The sequence below is a fragment of the Ambystoma mexicanum genome, chromosome 12, assembly GCF_040938575.1.
Source record: "Ambystoma mexicanum isolate Mex_15411 chromosome 12, UKY_AmexF1_1, whole genome shotgun sequence".
NCBI lineage: Eukaryota > Metazoa > Chordata > Amphibia > Caudata > Ambystomatidae > Ambystoma > Ambystoma mexicanum.
In genome coordinates, this window is record NC_090936.1 from 541,819,882 (window position 1) to 541,837,729 (window position 17,848).

Sequence of the window (17,848 nt, forward strand, 5' to 3'; positions counted from 1 at the left end):
TTCTAGAGCACCAGGGGACCACTCTGGTGGTGGTAGTGCGCGGTACAAATTTCCTTTAACATTAACATTAACATTTTCTTCCTACCTGCTGTAGGTGACTCAGGCTATCTGCTGCTACCATGCTTGTTGACACAAGGTTAGGAACCCTAGTACACCGCAGGAGGCAGTCTACATTGTGGGGACATAAGGAACAAGGCTTGGATAGCTGCCAAAATGCCGAAAGGCTAGCTCTATATAGTTACAACAGCGTAAGCCTAATCAGGCAGACAAATTAGAATTTGTGGCACTTTAGCCTATCAAACATTTGGTACGATACCATTAAGGAATAAACTCAAGCCTCTGGAAAACAGTTTTGTTCGCTCAAAACATGTGTCAGGCTGTTCATTACAAGAATAAACAATTCTGCAAATACGCAACCCCAAAAAATGTATTTGTTAACAGATGTGCGGGATTGTGGCACAGTGTGATTGTGTACCTTGTTAATAAGCTTCTATTGTTCTGTGGTATATTTGGCAAAATACCCACACTTCACAACCACCCGCTGCCCTTGAAGACTACATAGATTGTTTTTGCAAGCGTTAGGGTACCCACAACATTTTGCTAATTGTTTCCCCCACATAAGGATCAAGACACACATAGAATGCACATTTTGACTATCTAAGGGAAAATTGAGGTGCCTCCATAAAACAGGTACAGGGCTGATGTACATGACTTTAAAAAGTGGGTACGATTGTTGTCACTTGCGCCATGCTGCACAACATGTGCATACAGTGGAATACACCCATGCCTCCAGATGAGAACATTGCACGCCCCAAACAAGATGGTGAAGAAGATGCAGGTGATGACAGGGCACCTCGCAATAGATGGGAGGAATTGAGGAAGGACATATAGAAATCTGTCACTGTACATTTAACTTCAACTGTCTTCACATGTATCACTCTAATGAAATGACCAATGGAGCAAATGGCTGTAGTTCAAAGTGATGCATTGTACAACTGTGCACCTCACCCCAAACAATATGACTCTCCCCACACCCTCAACCCCAACACCATCCTCGTCCCCACACCCTCATCCCCCACACCATCCCCTACCCACACCCTTGAGATCAGCAGTCTGTCCCATTAAAGTGTTACTACAGCCTCCTCTTGTCCTCTTTCCTTGTAGAAGTGGGTCCATGGGCCTCATTACACGGATGGCGGTAAGGATTTACCGGTACCGGTAAAATACTGGTACCGATAAATCCTTACCGCCTTACTACGAGGTCCCTTTGCGGGTTGGGGGATTTAACACCTGCTTTTTGCAGGCGTTAAAAACCAACCCGCAAAATGACCCAGGGAGCTAATTACGGTACCGCAATTTGCGGTACCGTAATTAGCGCCTTCCCCATTCCCATTGAGCCCTATGGGCCAAAAATGGGAATGGGGAAGGGCAATGGTGGAAGGGGGAATTACCGCCCCGCCAACCTTGGAATGGGGCGGTAATTCCCCTTTCCGCCAAGGCGGTGCTGGTATTTTACCGGCATGAACCATGGCGCTAATAGCGCCATGGTTCTCCGCCATCCGTGTAATGAGGCCCCATGACTTGTGCACTTGGTGGTGTGCTTGCCACTGATCCCTCCGTCGGGGTGACAGGCACTGAACTTTCTGGTTCACTTCCCCGTAGGTGCTAAATCATAAAGTTGATGGCCCTGGCCATTGTTTCATGTAGATATGTGTCCAGCCAAATCTGTACCCTTTGACTCATCTGGCAGTGAATTCTGCTGCACGCTGACTCAGATGGTCGAGGGAAGTGGCCGCCTGCCTGGAGCCATCCCACACCACATTGCCTGCATGTGTCCCAGTTTCTCCTGGGCTATCTGCTGCATTGCTTCCTGGTGCTGCTCAATCTGGCTGAGAGTCTACAAAATGGCATTTAGGTAGTGTTCTTGCACTGGCCCAGGAGATAGATGGGGGTGCCTTCCCTCAATGCTTGATGCCAGGCCTTCTTGCTCCTAACCATCTTGCCCTTGTAAATCCAACAATGATAGCGACGGGCATGGCGAGATGACAAGTACAAGGGGAGGGGGGGCTGCATAGGTGATTTACTGGGCAGATGGGATATATCAGAGGGCATCAGCCTCACATGGGAAGCTGCAAATGTTGAGGCAGTGGTGGCAGACTTTGTAACTGCAGTGTCAGCAGGTGTACAGCATGATCCAGTGGGTGCATGTTGTTGTTGGCACCTGTGTGGTTGGGTTGGTCCTCAGACTCCCCAGTAGTGGTGGGAGGTCTGCTGCCTCTGTAGTGGCTGGAGTTGATGGCACAACTGTGACAGGTGTGCCTGTGCCCCAGAGGTTGCAGCAGAAGTGCCCTTGGACAGGGGTGTTTTGGGGGTCTTGTGGGCACTCCCCTTCCTGGGTGTGCATGTCCTGTGCCCTTTTTGCCACTTCCTGGGGCAGGTGTCTGAGAAGTGCTGCTGCCTTTAATGGGGTCCTCAGTGTCTTGTGTGCCTGATAGGATATAGGAAATATTTCATCACTACCTTGAAGGACTTTAGTAGGGTGTGCTCTCATGTATGTTCTATGTACTATGGGAGTCACAAGGTGCTATGGCCCCAGAAGGGCCTACTTGATGTAGCAGACAATATGATGGTTTACTAGCTTGATTGTTGTGTATGTGTATGGGCAGTTGGGAAGATTCTAAAGTGTGACATTTATATGGAAGGAAATGTGGAAAATGATGTGCGTTTAAAAATATTTCTTTTTAGTAGCATTTTCATTAAAGTTACGAAATGCATATATGAATTTATAGCAGCACTTTGTGTAACTTCTTTGTAAAAGAAAGAAAAATCAGATGCAAAAGATGTGCACAACATTTTTAAGTGCCACTTAATGTGTGGAAGTTTAATATCTTGGCAGTACTTGAATACTCGCTAACATGACCCGTTCCAATCTGTAGGTGCTTATCCAGTCCTAGTTTTTTCTGTGCATTCTTGGACTTGTAGTCCAACTTTTCTAATGGAAAAAAGTGCAACTACAACTCGCAGAAAACAACACTTGATAAGCACCTACATATTGGAATGGATCATGTTGGCAAGTATGCATGTACTGCGAACATACTAAAATTCCACACACCAAATGCCACTCAAAAATGTTCTACAAATCATTTCCATTGCCTTTTCTTTTCTTTTACAAAACAGTTATACGCAGTGCTGCTATAAATGCACATATGCATTTTTTTATTTTCATGACGATGCACCTAAAAAGAAACACTTTTAATCAGTCAGAATTGTCAATTTTTGATTTGATATAAATGTCACACGTTTCAACCTCACTCATTACATCCCTTGCACTGGCACCATTCTCCACCTGCTCACACATTTGAGTATACCGCCAAAGTATATATAAACAACACTTCACCTTACATAAAAAGTACTCTTCTTTCCCACACGTGCTATAAAACACCAAACACTTCTGCAACAACAATCCACCATTGCATTACCAGTAGGCCACAGTTTCCATATTCTTTAAAAACACTGCAACACATTACAAATACATTCCACCACAAACACAGCACTTCTTTTATTAAAATCTGCAGCACAAAAATAACCTATATATGGACCTTTTTCTCACACCGATTTTTGCCCTTTCACTTCTAGTGCCAAACAGCACTACTCATACTCCAATTGTTCTAACAACATGGTTAGCACACTTTAGTACACCACCCATAACACAACTTTATTGACTCTTTTTCCCAACAAATAATCCTACCTTAATAAATAACAACCTTGCTTAATAAAAGTACTTCACCATTACCACAAATACCCACTAACTTTCTTTTACAATTACAGGAAAGAAGAAGATTGCTGAAGAAAGCTACCAAAAAAAGAACACTGTTCACATCCTACAAAGTAAGAACATTATTGTAGCTTGTATATCTCTTTAATTGTAACAATGCACTTTCACTATATATTTGCCTAGAGTATTCTTTTCTAATCAACAATATGTATTTAATTCAAACTCATTATATTGCAACATTCAGACTGTTTCTATTCCCATCTAAACAACACTTTATAACACCAACTGTTTTCCTCAAAACATCATAATGTCCCTACCTATTCTATCACACCACCACTCCCTTACTCACTAACCCAATCCCAGCACTCCTATACAGACACTTACACTTATAACCTTCCCAACAACTCCTATCGTCCCACTACACAATCAAACAGAACTCTATTCATCTCTACAATAACACCCACACACACATGCACAATACATGCATATACATTTCACAACTTTCAGAGCCAAACTTTCTTTTTTCCCAACAGACAGAACAGAATGCCTACTTAAAAGCAACTCTGTGGAAAACAGAGAGAAAATAGAGCAGATAACAATAAAAGCAAGCCACATAGTTATCCACCTCTAAAACAATGTATAGAAAATAAATAAATAAAACAGCTAGTACCCTCACTCAACAAAATGAAAACAGCCACCACTAAAAACAATAAGGCGCTTCTTGCAAAAACTAAAAGTAAAAAACATGTACAAATAAAAGCAGACCTACTAATTAACCTAACACTATCTACCAATATTAACATAGCCACAGTAAAACATCGTAGAGTTTTCCTAAATCTTATAAAGACACAAAAAGTCACAATCTACCCTTAAAATCTATTGCAGAAGACTAACCCTCGAAACGCTAATTGACAGCACATTTCTGCTAAAGAGAAAGTTCTTTATATTGATTTTAAACAGAATGAAATTACAAACTAAACTAATCAATACATTACAAAAAGTGGTTGTAAACATGTGCAATGTCAATATAGATACCTTTTCAAACTTCTGTGAAGGTGAATGTATTCACACAAGCACCATAGAACCATATTTAGATGAAGAGGCGTATAAACAAGAACAAAAAAAAAACAATTGCCATAGACAGTAATGGCCGAGGGTATGATATGGTAGGACACGCCATTATGGCAAAAGAAACCCTTATTGAAAAAACGTCCCCAAAAAACTTTCAACCAAATGTTCCTTTCACCCAAACAAACCATCCAGTGTACAAATGGGCATGAAGATCAATATGTAATGTACACTCAAAATTCTCCAAATCTATACGTCAATTCCTCAATCACTATGTGAAACTAAAAGACAAAAGTAGAATCAAAACTTTACAAACCATAGATGATTGCCCAATGTGCAGCCACACTGGACTACTGCGAGGACATTCATTGGACTGCATTTTAGGGACTGCTTTCCAAATCACCTTCCACCACATCAAAATGTTAGCAATTGACCATTCCGCTATATGATATCTTATGCATAGACTGAATTATGCAAAATGTCCTGCTCTAGAACTCCAAAAAATAAATAACAGGAACAGTCGAAGAACTCCTTTGAGTAAATAGAGCACATCCCAAGTAAATATTTTGGAACTGAAGTTGACTTACAAAATTCAGTGACTTCAGAAAACATTAGCGAAAGCCTCACAAACTCCAACCTCCTAACAAGCACAGACAAAAAAGAAGTAGCTACATTTCAAAATACATCTGCTGAAATACCAGAACAAGCATGTGCCTGTTGTTGCAGAACTTTTTATAAAAAGAGCTCACAAATAGTACATATAACGTACAAAATAGAGGATACTGAGGAATCCCCATGGTTCCAATTAGGTTTATATCTAACAGCAGAAAATAAATACAAAATATCTGACCCTGCAATAGTTTGCAAGTACTGCAATACAAAGCTTGACAATAACAAAATGCCATCATGTGCTATTACTAACAACTTAGACATCTTCCCAATTCCAAAAGCTCTCCAACAACTTAACTTGTATGAGAGCATTATAATCCAAACAGTACACTCATTTCAAGCTATAATATGCTTTCAACTGAAAATGGCCAAATTGCCTCCATCTGACTAACTAAAAAGGAATTTGTGGCAAAGTAGTACATTTGCCATTAGATCTTAAATACAATCTAGAAACTCTATGAGTACAACGGCCAGTAGATCAATCATTGATTGTACTAGATAATGGTGTACCAACAAAAGACAAAACAATTTGGCAACAACTAGTTGACTTAAACAAAGTTAAACATGCACTACAATATCTCAAAGAAAACCATAAATACAACAAAGATGCAAACGGAGGACTCCCTAAGAGAAATCACCCAAATAATTCAAGATTCACAACCAACTGGCCAATTTGAAGGTGTAGATCATGTTACTGCAGGCACAATTTTAGACCATTATACAATTCACCAACTACACTCCAAAGACACCATAGAAGAGGCCTTAGAAACATATCAAATGTGTCAAGCCAAAGGATGCCCACTGAGCATATGGGAGAAAAGTGTAGACACACCTTCTTTCCTCTTCTCTTTCCTACAGGAAAAGGAGGAAGATATAATGAAAGATCCATACAAATGACTGCATCAGAATATAGCTCTTTACAAATGTATTCTGAAGACCCCAGATTCAGACAAAATGTAGAATACATTTTCCACCTCCTGTTTGAAAGTGAACTAACAACTCTATGTTATGGAGTTGCACACGCATTAAAAACAGGCTCATATTTTTTTAACATATCCACTACCCAACTACTTCAAAAGATAAAAGACAAAGATGAAGTTTTGCAATAACGTATCACAAATCTCTTGAAAACATTGTGGTACAAAAGAATACTGGTTCTGACATCAGACTGATTTACATTGTAGGATAAGGAACCTAGGCCCGCCCACATGATGTGTTACTTTAAGTTGTACAGAATAGGCAGGGGATGACTTGCACAACGTACACACTGCAAACAAAAATAAAGAGGGAATAAATATAAAAAACAGGAGAACTCTGTTCTATTGACCCTGTCAATGTATCAAGGTATTTTCACCATCACTTCATTGCCATGCTGCACTTCATCTACAATACAATCACCCCTCCACTCAGAGAAGTGGAACACTTCTTTTGGAGAAATGAATATCAATCCAAAGGAGCACCACACATCTAAATGCTTTCGTGGGTAAAATATTCCCCCAAATTTGACTATGACAGTGATGCCACTGTTTTACAGTTTATTGAAAAGTACATTACCTCAGACATCCCTTCAGAAATCACACATAGTGACCTAGGTACAAACATAATATGCATCCAAAAACCTAAGTGCTGCAAATACTGGCAATATAGATATAAAAACAATGGTAAATACTTACCAAACACCACTTTATTTCCCTAGACCTGTTTGCAAAAAAGGACACATGAATAGCTTGATTGTTCTGTTAGAAATTGTGTGAAAGGCAAATCCCCAAAAAACACATAGAACATTAAAAGGGATGAAGCATGCAAGTACATCAAGGATTATCAGTATGATCTCAGTATAGGGAGGATAGGTCAGGGGCAAGACCCTTGCCTTGGAAGCAAGACGATGCAAAAGCAACACAGGTTCGATCCCCAGGTCTGTGCTTAGAATCCTCTGGGTATTAAGTGCGTTATAAATAATCAATTATATTATTATATTATTACAATGCAATCATTGTCATCCTGTGGAATATAGACATACAATACATTGGATACAATTCCACTGATGCAGTAAGATATGTCACAGCCTATCTCACCAAAGCTGAGAAAACAGAGCTAAAAGACCTCTGGGATGACATATCATCTGACAAAACACTTTCACAAAAATCGTAAAGCTTCGGTATAAAAATGCTCTCCATAGAGTATGCGGTTGCTACGGAGCTGCAGAACGTTTCACAGGTATAGCCGTATATAGCAACATTGTCTGGCTTAACCTTGGTCCAGCTTCCTCCCGAAAAAGCATACTAAAATCCAACCAAGAGATAGAAACAATAGCCACAAATGTTCCCAGCAGCTAGAACATTTAAAAAAATGATATTGCCACATACTACCCAAACAGACGTACTGCTTTGGAAAACATGTGCCTGTATAACATAGCCCAACACTACTCCTACAAAAACAATGTCACACTAGGTGACACAAGTGGCAAATATGTAGTCTCATCTTGTGAAGGAAGTCTAGTGAAACTTACCAAACCCAGCTGTATTAATCATATAAAGTTATCATTTAAATATCTGCAACATAGAGAACATTATTGCATGGCCCAACTGCACATTTTTAAATCTTGGAGAAAAGAAGAAGAATTATTTGGTGACCATGACTCATTTGAAGCTGCATTCAAAGCAAATGAACGAAGTATAGCAAATGTCAATTTCAAATACAACAAAGAAATGTTGGACAATGTACGGCAAAAGAGGAAGAAATTGAAGCTCTACTAGATAAAGATTCTCATGAGGGCAGTCAACTTTCCTTTACAGGATGCCAAGAACCACTTGGAGAACCACTCATTCTAAATGACGCAGAAGTTGCCATGTCTGTGGTAGAAAATACCATGTATCATTTTAAACAATCTGAAGAAGACTTGTCAGTGCTCAAATCACAGCTAAATGATAAACAACGCACCATTTATATAGAAGGCACTGAAGACATTGAACATGGTTTTTTACATGGAAATTTAACTTGTAGCGCCAAAACATATAAACCTCTGATCCTATATGTAAGTGATGAAGCTGGTTCTGGTAAAACATTCTTAATTAAAATAATCAGCACAATTCAACAAGAGTTAACAAAGAACAACCTTTCATCTGTTGTAACAGCCCCCACAGGTTTAGCTGCCTCCAACATAGGATGTGTAATGTTACACTGACTACTGCTCCTCTCAGTAGAACACCAAAACAAATTAGAATACTACAAATTATCAGCAGACACTGCTACTGAAGTACGCAGAATTCTGAAGCAAATGAAAGTGCTCCTGATAGATGAAGTAAGCATGGTTTCCAACCTCATGTTGGGTTTACTTAATATCAGATTGCAAGAAGTCCTAAAAACCGACTTCAGGGAACTGTTTGGAGAAAAACAAATTATTGTTTTAGGAGACCTCCTACAGATAACACTAGCAAAAGTTCAACCTATTTTCAAAACCTTAGGAAACAAAAAATGCTATAACTCACTCAGCAGCATTGGAAATGTAAATCCATGGCAGCATTTTTGCTACAGAGAACTAACTAACTAAAAAAAAAATCAGTCTGAAGATTTCACCTATGCTAAAGTTTTATAAAGCATTAGAACTGGTGTGCTTACTAAAGATGCAAAATCCATTTTAAATACTAGACTAATACATGAGCAATATGGCCAAAACACCTCTGCTCTTGATGTCATGGAACAATTAACTCAACAATATCTAAAATGTATGTCCTTAATGCCAACCCTTGCAATCTGCAGCCAATTCAATGATAGAATGTTGAAAAAAGAAATCCAACCCATACTACATATCAGCTCCACAGACAATTAGAAGTGCACAGCATGACACTCCTTATGTGTCAACAAGCAACAGCATGACTAAATACCTTAGAAAAATGTATCTCCAACACAGCTGGATTAGAAAAAGTATTAACTCTGTGTCTAAACTGCAGAGTAATTCTAAAATGTAATCTTGACCTAGAACAAGGTTTAGTCAATGGAGCAATTGGTACAGTTGTTGGCTTCCAAACATATCCACATTACAGCAACATATAGTTTGTCAACATCCACTTTGACAAAGTTGCAGAAGTTACAAAAATAGGCCGCACAATAGCATGTTTCCTTCTTTTCAAAGACATGTACGTATGCAGAGAACAATTCTCTCTATTTCTTGCATTTGCTGTCACTATTAAAAAATGACAAGGTCTATCTCTAGATTACGCATTGATTGACATTGGCCACACAGTCTTTAAAGAATGTATGAGTTACGTAGCACTTTCATGTCTGCATACACTTAATGGTCTATTCATAGTTAACTTTGAAGCAAAGAACTTCAACGCTGATATTCCATGCATCGTAGAATACAACAGCTATGTGCAGTTTACACCCTCATCTAGATATGTACCCTGTACCTCAAAAAAGAAAACCTTTAAAAAGATGTAATGCTCACCTGGTATCCACGGGGACGTCACTCAGCCTATTCTGACCTCTTATGACCTCAAACCCTTCTCTGGAGGATATTTGACTGGAGACTGGGTCTGAAGCACAGGATTGGTAGAGTTTAACTCCCTATTGTCTCCGTGTGCTTGAACCCCTTCTTCCCCGGGGTCCAACCCTTCCTTTTGATCCACAGCTCACCTTGTTTTCTTGGATAGTTTGCTCTCCGTCCTGCTTTCAGTGCAGGGGTGTGTTGATTGATGTGGGCTCGTTGCTGCCTAGTTACTTCACTGGCAAGAGTCCAACAGGTAAGTATAATGAGTCTTTTGAACAGTTCTCTAACTTCGTTCCTTTCCTTCCTTAGATGATGGCCAGCGTCCGGGGATGGTGGCGTGCTGCTGAGATGAGTAGCGCTGAAGGTGAGTGAGAGCACGATGCGCGATGCACCCCTTTCGTATTTGCATTGAACTGAGTTATTTTTCTGTGTCTTTTAGGTGCCGCAATGTTTTGAGCGTGGATGCCGGTTATGAAGAACAAATGCGGTGGGTAAGCGCAGTATGCACCGCCTATAGATGTTTCCACGCAAACCTGGAGTGTCTTTTCCCTCTTGCAGACGGATGAGAAGTTCCAGAGACAGAATTCCCCCAGAGCGGCTGGGATTCAGGTAAGCGTTTGAAGCTCGTACAGTATTTAAAAATAAGCGAAGATTTGCAGAATGCTTACTAATGCCTTTTTTCTGTTCTTTTCCCTTTTCCTTAGGAAGCGGCATGCCGAAATATGCCCGAAGATGCTCGCAGAACCGAAGGAGTGATGAATGATGGGCACAAGCTCCGCAAGGTAAGGCTGTTCCTAACGGTGTTCTTGTTCTTGCAGGAGCTGAGCGCAGAAGAAGATGCAGGCCTACTGGAGACCGATCCGAACACGGTGAGTGTCACGCTGCAGGTGCAGAAAACGCAAAGCATGTTTCTCAGCCTGGGTGTGGCTTAAATAGTCTCTAGGTATCCCAGGTGTCTCTGGGCTGAACCACACCCAAAAGACTAGACCGCACATGCAGTTCTGGGAACCAAAATATGTGGGGACATCCATCATGTCCCCATCAATGCACTACAAGTCCAATCCCCAATGTTATCCTACGGGAGTGAGTGAGTCTGGTGCCACAAGCCCCAAGTCTGACTCCAAGTCGTTCTTTGGAGGGATGGAGAGGCCCTTGAGGGCTATGTAGGTGATTGTGGCCTGGCTCCAGCCTGACATCTTGGAGCGCTGGGGACATGAGGGGCAGGAATCATGACAGCACTCCCCCCAAGGCCCCTCTCAAGGTGACTCTTCTGTCTGGTCCTGGTTTGGTTGGATGGTTTTGATGAAATCGTCTAAGCAAGCGAGGTGCATGGATGTACTCGCAAGGCTCCCATGTCCTGTCTTGTGGACCATACCCCTTCCAGTCTACTAAGTAGTATAACTTGGATCTGACATACTTTGAATCTAGGATGTCCTTGACTTCGAATTCTGGCTCCCCGGAGACTACTACTGGCAGCGGTGGCGTTGCTACCCGGGTCCCAGGTTGAACAGGTTTAAGGAGAGACACGTGGAACACAGGATGAATCTGAATGTTTGATGGCAAAGCTAGTCTGACCGCCACAGGATTTATCATGGAGGTGACGGTGAATGGACCCAGGTATCTTGGACGGAAAGTTCGGGCTCCTTTAATAGACACGTGTTTAGATGCCAGCCAGACTTTGTCTCCCACTTGGTAGTTGGGGGCCTTTGCTCGGTGTTGATAAGCAAACTTCTTTTGGCGATTCTTAGCTTGAAGTAGGTGTTCAGCTGCCCTTTTAGAGGTTTGAGAAATGGTTGTGTGCAAGGTTTTGACTGCTGGCATTTCCAGGGTTGTAGGAACGTCCAACTCAGAAGTACATGGGTGCCTGCCATACATGGTATAAAAGGGTGTCTGCACAGTGCTGGTGTGTAGGGAATTATTATAAGCATATTCAGCTATCCATAATAGGTCGAACCAGCTTCCTGCAGCTTGGTGTAACATGCAACACAGATACTGCTCAAGCGTCTGATTTGTCCTCTCAGTTTGACCATCCGTTTGGGGATGGTGACTGGTGGATAGCCGGATGTCGATCTGGGCCATAGAGCAGCATTTTCTCCAGAAGTTAGATACAAATTGAGCACCTCGGTCTAAGACCAAAACTGAAGGAAACCCATGGAGCCGTACAATACCTTTGCCAGAGTGGAAGCATTTGGGAGCCCCTTAAGAGGAATGAAATGTGCCATTTTTGAAAATAGGTCCACGACCAAAAGAATAGTGTTAAACCCTTGACTGGGTGGTAAGTCAGTAATAAAATCGAGGGACAACGTGTGCCAGGGTGCTTGTGGGATTTCCATTGGTTGTAATAGCCCAGCCGGTTTCTGCTTGGATGACTTGTTTTGAGCACACACTCCACAAGATACGATGAATTGGATAATGTCTTTACGCCACGTGGGCCACCAATAATTTCGTTTTACCTTGGCTAGGGTTTTAGCGATTGCGGGGTGGCCCTCGATCAAGGAATCATGATAACCGGACATGACTTGTTCTTGTAGTTCTTGGTTTGGTAAGAATAAATGATTCCTGAAGTAGGGCAACTGATCTTTTATGATGTAATGTTCTCCTTGTGCACTCCACGCTTGTAATTGCTCCAGACTCATCAGGTTTTGGATTTCTTCATGTAATTCTTTCTGAGTTATGGTTGCTGTGATTCCTAGGAGCTTGTCATTCGGGATGATTGCTATTGGGTCAGGGGTCCGATACCCTTGCTCTTCCACCCCCATATGGGAAAGGGCGTTGGCCTTCCAGTTTTTCATCCCTGGTCGAAATGTAATCACGTAGTCATATTCAGCAAAAAAAAGAGCCCAATGTAGTTTTCGTGAGGATTGGGCCTTTGCCGTTTTTAGGTACTGGAGGTTCTGGTGGTCAGTTATTACGGTGATTGTGTGTCTGGCGCCCAAGAGGTAGTGCCGCCATGCCTTAAAGGCTGACTTAATGGCCAGGAGTTCTTTGTCTGTGATAGCGTAATTGAGTTCAGGGGTTGTGAATTTACGTGAGCAGAAGGCAACAGGGTGTAACTGGCCCGTTTTGGGGTCCTTTCGTGAGAGGACGGCTCCCATAGCCATGCTTGAGGTGTCCTTTTCCACCAGGTATGGAAGATCAGGGCGAGGGTGGCGTAAGATTGGGGCAGATGTGAATCTTGCTTTGAGTTCCTGGAAAGCCTCCTTGGCTTCAGTTGTCCACTGGAACTTTTTGTTGCTTTTCCTTAGTAATGACGTGATGGGATGCACGATTTGTGAAAATCCTGGGATGAACCAGTGATAGAAGTTTGCAAAACCCAGAATACTTTGAACCCCCTTGAATGAATTTGGAGATGGCAAGTTCAGGATAGCATCTATCTTGTGTACATCCATGCGGATTCTATTCGGGCTGAGAATAAAGCCCAGGAATTCCACCTCGGAGACGTGGAATGAGCACTTTTTGAGCTTGGCGTAGAGCTGGTGTTGACAGAGTTTCTCCAATATGGATCGGACGTGTTTAACATGGTCCTGCTTTGATGCAGAATATACTAGGATATCGTCGATGTACACTAGAGCACAGACATCAATCAATTCCCATAGGACATCATTCATGAAGTATTGAAATGCAGCAGGCACGTTGCAAAGGCCAAAGGGCATTACTTGATATTTGTACAAGCCGTATTTGGTGCGAAAAGCGGTTTTCCATTCGTCCCCCTGTTTTACGCAAACAATGTGATATGCCCCCCTCATGTCTGGTTTTGTGTAGATTTGGGCATCTTTGACTTGATCAAGCAATTCAGGGATCAGTGGCAGGGGGTAGCGATTTTTTACGGTAATCTGGTTCAGTGTGCGATAGTCGATGCACGTTCTCAAGTCCCCCTCCTTTTTTGGTACGAAGAATAGAGGACTGGCTGCTGGAGACTTCGAGGGACGGATGAACCCGTTGGCCAGGTATTGATAAAGATAGGCCTTCAGGTGCTGGTTTTCTGGTTCCGTGAGTGCGTAAATTTGCCCACAAGGGATTTGTGCGGCGGGTATCAGGTCGATTTGGCAATCGTATGGTCTATGCGGTGGCAGGGTATTAGCCTGTTCTTTCTGAAAGACATCTTGAAAGTCCTGGTATTCACTTGGTAGGGTGCTGATTGCCACAGTCGCAAGCGTGGAGGTTCTGGTGTCTATTGGTTGTTTCTCTTGGCGATAACATGTGTGGGCGCAAGTCTTGGGAAAGGCCGATTCTTTTGCTCGCCAATCGATTTGAGGATTGTGAGCTACCAACCATGGCATTCCCAAAATCAACCGGAACTGTGGTGCCTTAATGAGGGCGAAAACGATAGATTCTTGGTGCCCATCCTGGCACAGAAGGGTTAAAGCTGCAGTGCATTGGGATACTGGACCAGAAGCTATTTCCGTGCCATCGACAGTGGTAACAGTGTCGGTGGTTGATTTAGGGCATAACGGAAGCCCCATCTTTGCCACAAGATCCTGGTCGATGTAATTCCCAATGGCTCCACTGTCTAAGTACGCTCTTACTCCGTGCATCCGAGATGGTTGTTGGTGATTGATCAAGACCACAGATAGTGCAAAATGGGAGGTCTGTAGTTCACTTTCTTCGCTCGACAAGTGGACCCCTACACTTGCCGGGCTGGGGAGTTTTCCGATTCCTTGATGGTATCTTCCTTGTCCGTGGCCCCTACCGTCCTCCTCGGTGGCTTCACAGGACACTCTTTAAGGAAATGTCCTGACCTTCCACAGTACAGACATAACTGCTGCTGTCTTCTTTTATCCCTTTCCACTTTAGTCAAGGGAGATCTGACCCCCCCGATTTGCATTGGTTCTCCTGAACCTTCCGTTGTTCGGGCATTATTGTCCTTTGAACGCACATACATAGGGCGAGGGTCCGGTCTGGTTCTATCTGCTCTTCGGTCCTGCAACCTATGATCCAGTTGAACAACAAGGTCAATGAATTCTGAGCAGTCTTTCCGGGGGTTCACTACTTGTGCAAGACCATCCTTGAGCTCCCCCCGCAACCCCTGATGAAATAACGTGGTTCTCTTCTCCGCTGGCCATTCTGCTTCAACTACGAGTCTATTGAACGTGGCTATGTATGTTAATAGGTCTTGATTCCCTTGGCGTAGGGACAGAAGTTCGTTGTCTAATGCCTGCCCATGAGTACGAGGGGAAAAGAGTTTTTCCATCTCCTGCTGAAAGCCCCTGAAGTCATGCAGCAAAGGATCGTCTTGGGCCACAAAGGGTACAGACCAGTCTGCGGCGCTACCACTTAGGTAGGATAGCACAAAAGTGACCCGTGATTGGTCCTTCAGAAAGGCCCCTGGCCTACAAAGGAAGTGCAGGCGGCACTGGTTCATGAACGTTGCAAACCTCTTGGGATCCCCCATAAATCGTTCGGGTGGGGCAAAGGGAACTGCCCCAGGAAGGGTTATCTGAACGGGATTGGCTGATGGCGCTGGCATTGAGGGCATGCTTCCCGGCAATGGTGCATGCCCTGCTTGTGACTGGAGAAGTTGCCGGCTTAAATCATCAGTGCATTCTTTGGCTACTATCAGCTCTCTCCTCAGGGTGCTGGTCTCCTGCCTGGCTGCATGTACTTCGGAACGTAGCTGCCCCAACATGTGGGCTAAATGGTTGGTTTCTGATGTTTCCATGACGCCCAGGTGAATTTTGATGTGAGGCTTTGCGTTCTGTAACGCTCACCTGGTATCCACGGGGACGTCACTCAGCCTGTTCTGACCTCTTATGACCTCAAACCCTTCCCTGGAGGCTATTCGACTGAGACTGGGCCTGAAACACAGGATTGGTAGAGTATAACTCCCTATTGTCTCTGTGTGCTTGAACCCCTTCTTCCCCAGGGTCCAACCCTTCCCTTTGATCCACAGCTCACCTTGTTTTCTTGGATAGTGTGCTCTCCGTCCTGCTTTCAGCGCAAGGGCGTGTTGATTGATGCAGGCTCATTGCTGCCTAGTTACTTCACTGGCAAGAGTCCGACAGGTAAGTATAAAGGAGGTCATTACAACCCCGGCGTTAAGGGTTAATGACGGCGTTAACCCTTAACGCCGGATTCCCACTTTAACGCCTGCTTTTGGCAGGCGTTAAAGTCCATGGCGCTAACCCACCATGGGGCTAATTACGCCGCCGTAATTTACGGCGGCGTAATTAGCGCCTTCCCCACTCCCATTATGCCCTATGGGGCAAAAATGGGAATGGGGAAGGGAAAATGGGAAATGGGGATTTACCGCCCCACTCACCTTGGAATGGGGCGGTAAATCCGCCACGTTTCCCTCCTGCAGATTGATGAGAAGTTCCGGAGACAGAGTTCCCACAGAGCGGCTGGGATTCAGGTAAGCGTTTGAAGCTCGTACAGTATTTAAAAATAAGCGAAGATTTGCAGAATGCTTACTAATGCCTTTTTTCTGATCTTTTCCCTTTTCCTTAGGAAGCGGCATGCCGGGATGGGAATGACACCGCCGAAGATGCCCGCAGAACAGAAGGAGCGCTGAATGATGGGCAGAAGCGCTGCAAGGTAAGGCTGTTCCTAACGGTGTTCTTGTTCTTGCAGGAGCTGAGCGCAGAAGAAAGATGCAGGCCTACTGGAGACCGATCCGAACACGGTGAGTGTCACACTGCAGGTGCAGAAAACGCAAAGCATGTTTCTCAGCCTGGGTGTGGCTTAAATAGTCTCTGGGTATCCCAGGTGTCTCTGGGCTGAACCACACCCAAAAGACTAGACCGCACATGCAGTTCTGGGAACCGAAATATGTGGGGGCATCCATCTTGTCCCCATCAATGCACTACAAGTCCAATCCTCAATGTTATCCTATGGGAGTGAGTGAGTCTGGTGCCACAAGCGCCAAGTCTGACTCCAAGTCGTTCTTTGGAGGGATGGAGAGGCCCTTGAGGGCCATGTAGGTGATCGTGGCCTGGCTCCAGTCTGACATCTTGGAGGGCTGGGGACATGAGGGGCAGGAATCATGACAAAAGAAAACTATTACAAACAGAACCTATTACAGATCTCCCAACAATACCATTAAAGAACCAAAGACCAACTGCAACTGATGCTCCATCAAATAATACAACCACAAAACTGTCCAGCACAAAATCAACTGCACGCCCATCAGAAGGCAACTTCTCAAAAAACAACTGCAGGCCCATCAAAGCATGCACAACTCTCTGATCCATTTAAATTCAGCAACACAACTGGATTAAACTGCTATGCAAATGTAGCAATCAATATTCTCTTCCAATTTCCACCAATTGTTCACAACATTTACTTAAACGGCTCGGACCAGTTGTGTTTGCAAATGCTCGTCCTTTGTAGAAATGCCACAAATAATCCTGGCAGCACTTACACTGTATCAGGTATAAAGCAAAAAATTGGACTACAGTAAAGGAATGGTAAAATACAACAAAAACACACAGAAAGATCCACACACATTCCTAATGTACTGGAAACCAAAAACAATGAATGAAATCTTCCAGATTTGATACAGATGGAAACATACATGAACTCTCGGCAAACATGTTTCACAAGAGCACATCCCTAATGAACAATTTGTGTATGTATCCATACCAAATTCTGATTTTTTTCACCAGCTTCTGCAAAATGCAAATCATAGCATATTAAGCCCTTTTTTGAAATTCAGACCATTGTTCCAACATACAATGCAGATGGTATCAAAAGCAACTGTAAGCTTACTAGCTTCACACACGGCCAAGATCTCTTGGAAAGAAAACATTCACAACAGTGGGCATAATCTACCACACTGGTGCTACAACCACTTCAGGGCACTATACTACATATCACAAAAGAAGAATTGGTTTGGTTTGAATGTAACA

The 17,848-nt window shown here is 43.2% G+C and overlaps 1 protein-coding gene across 5 annotated transcripts in view; it reads left to right on the top strand.

Moving 5' to 3' along the window:
- Positions 1-17,848, top strand: part of LOC138513763 (olfactory receptor 5AP2-like) — a 458,684-nt gene that overhangs the window by 205,756 nt on the left and 235,080 nt on the right. Inside the window, exon 2 of one of the 5 annotated variants that reach the window (XR_011281812.1) lies at positions 3,829-3,889. The exons of the other annotated variants lie outside the window; for them this stretch is intronic. The gene's annotated coding sequence lies outside the window, so the exon portion shown is untranslated. Of the gene's footprint in view, positions 1-3,828; positions 3,890-17,848 lie in introns of those variants that run through there. 5 annotated transcript variants of the gene reach the window in all.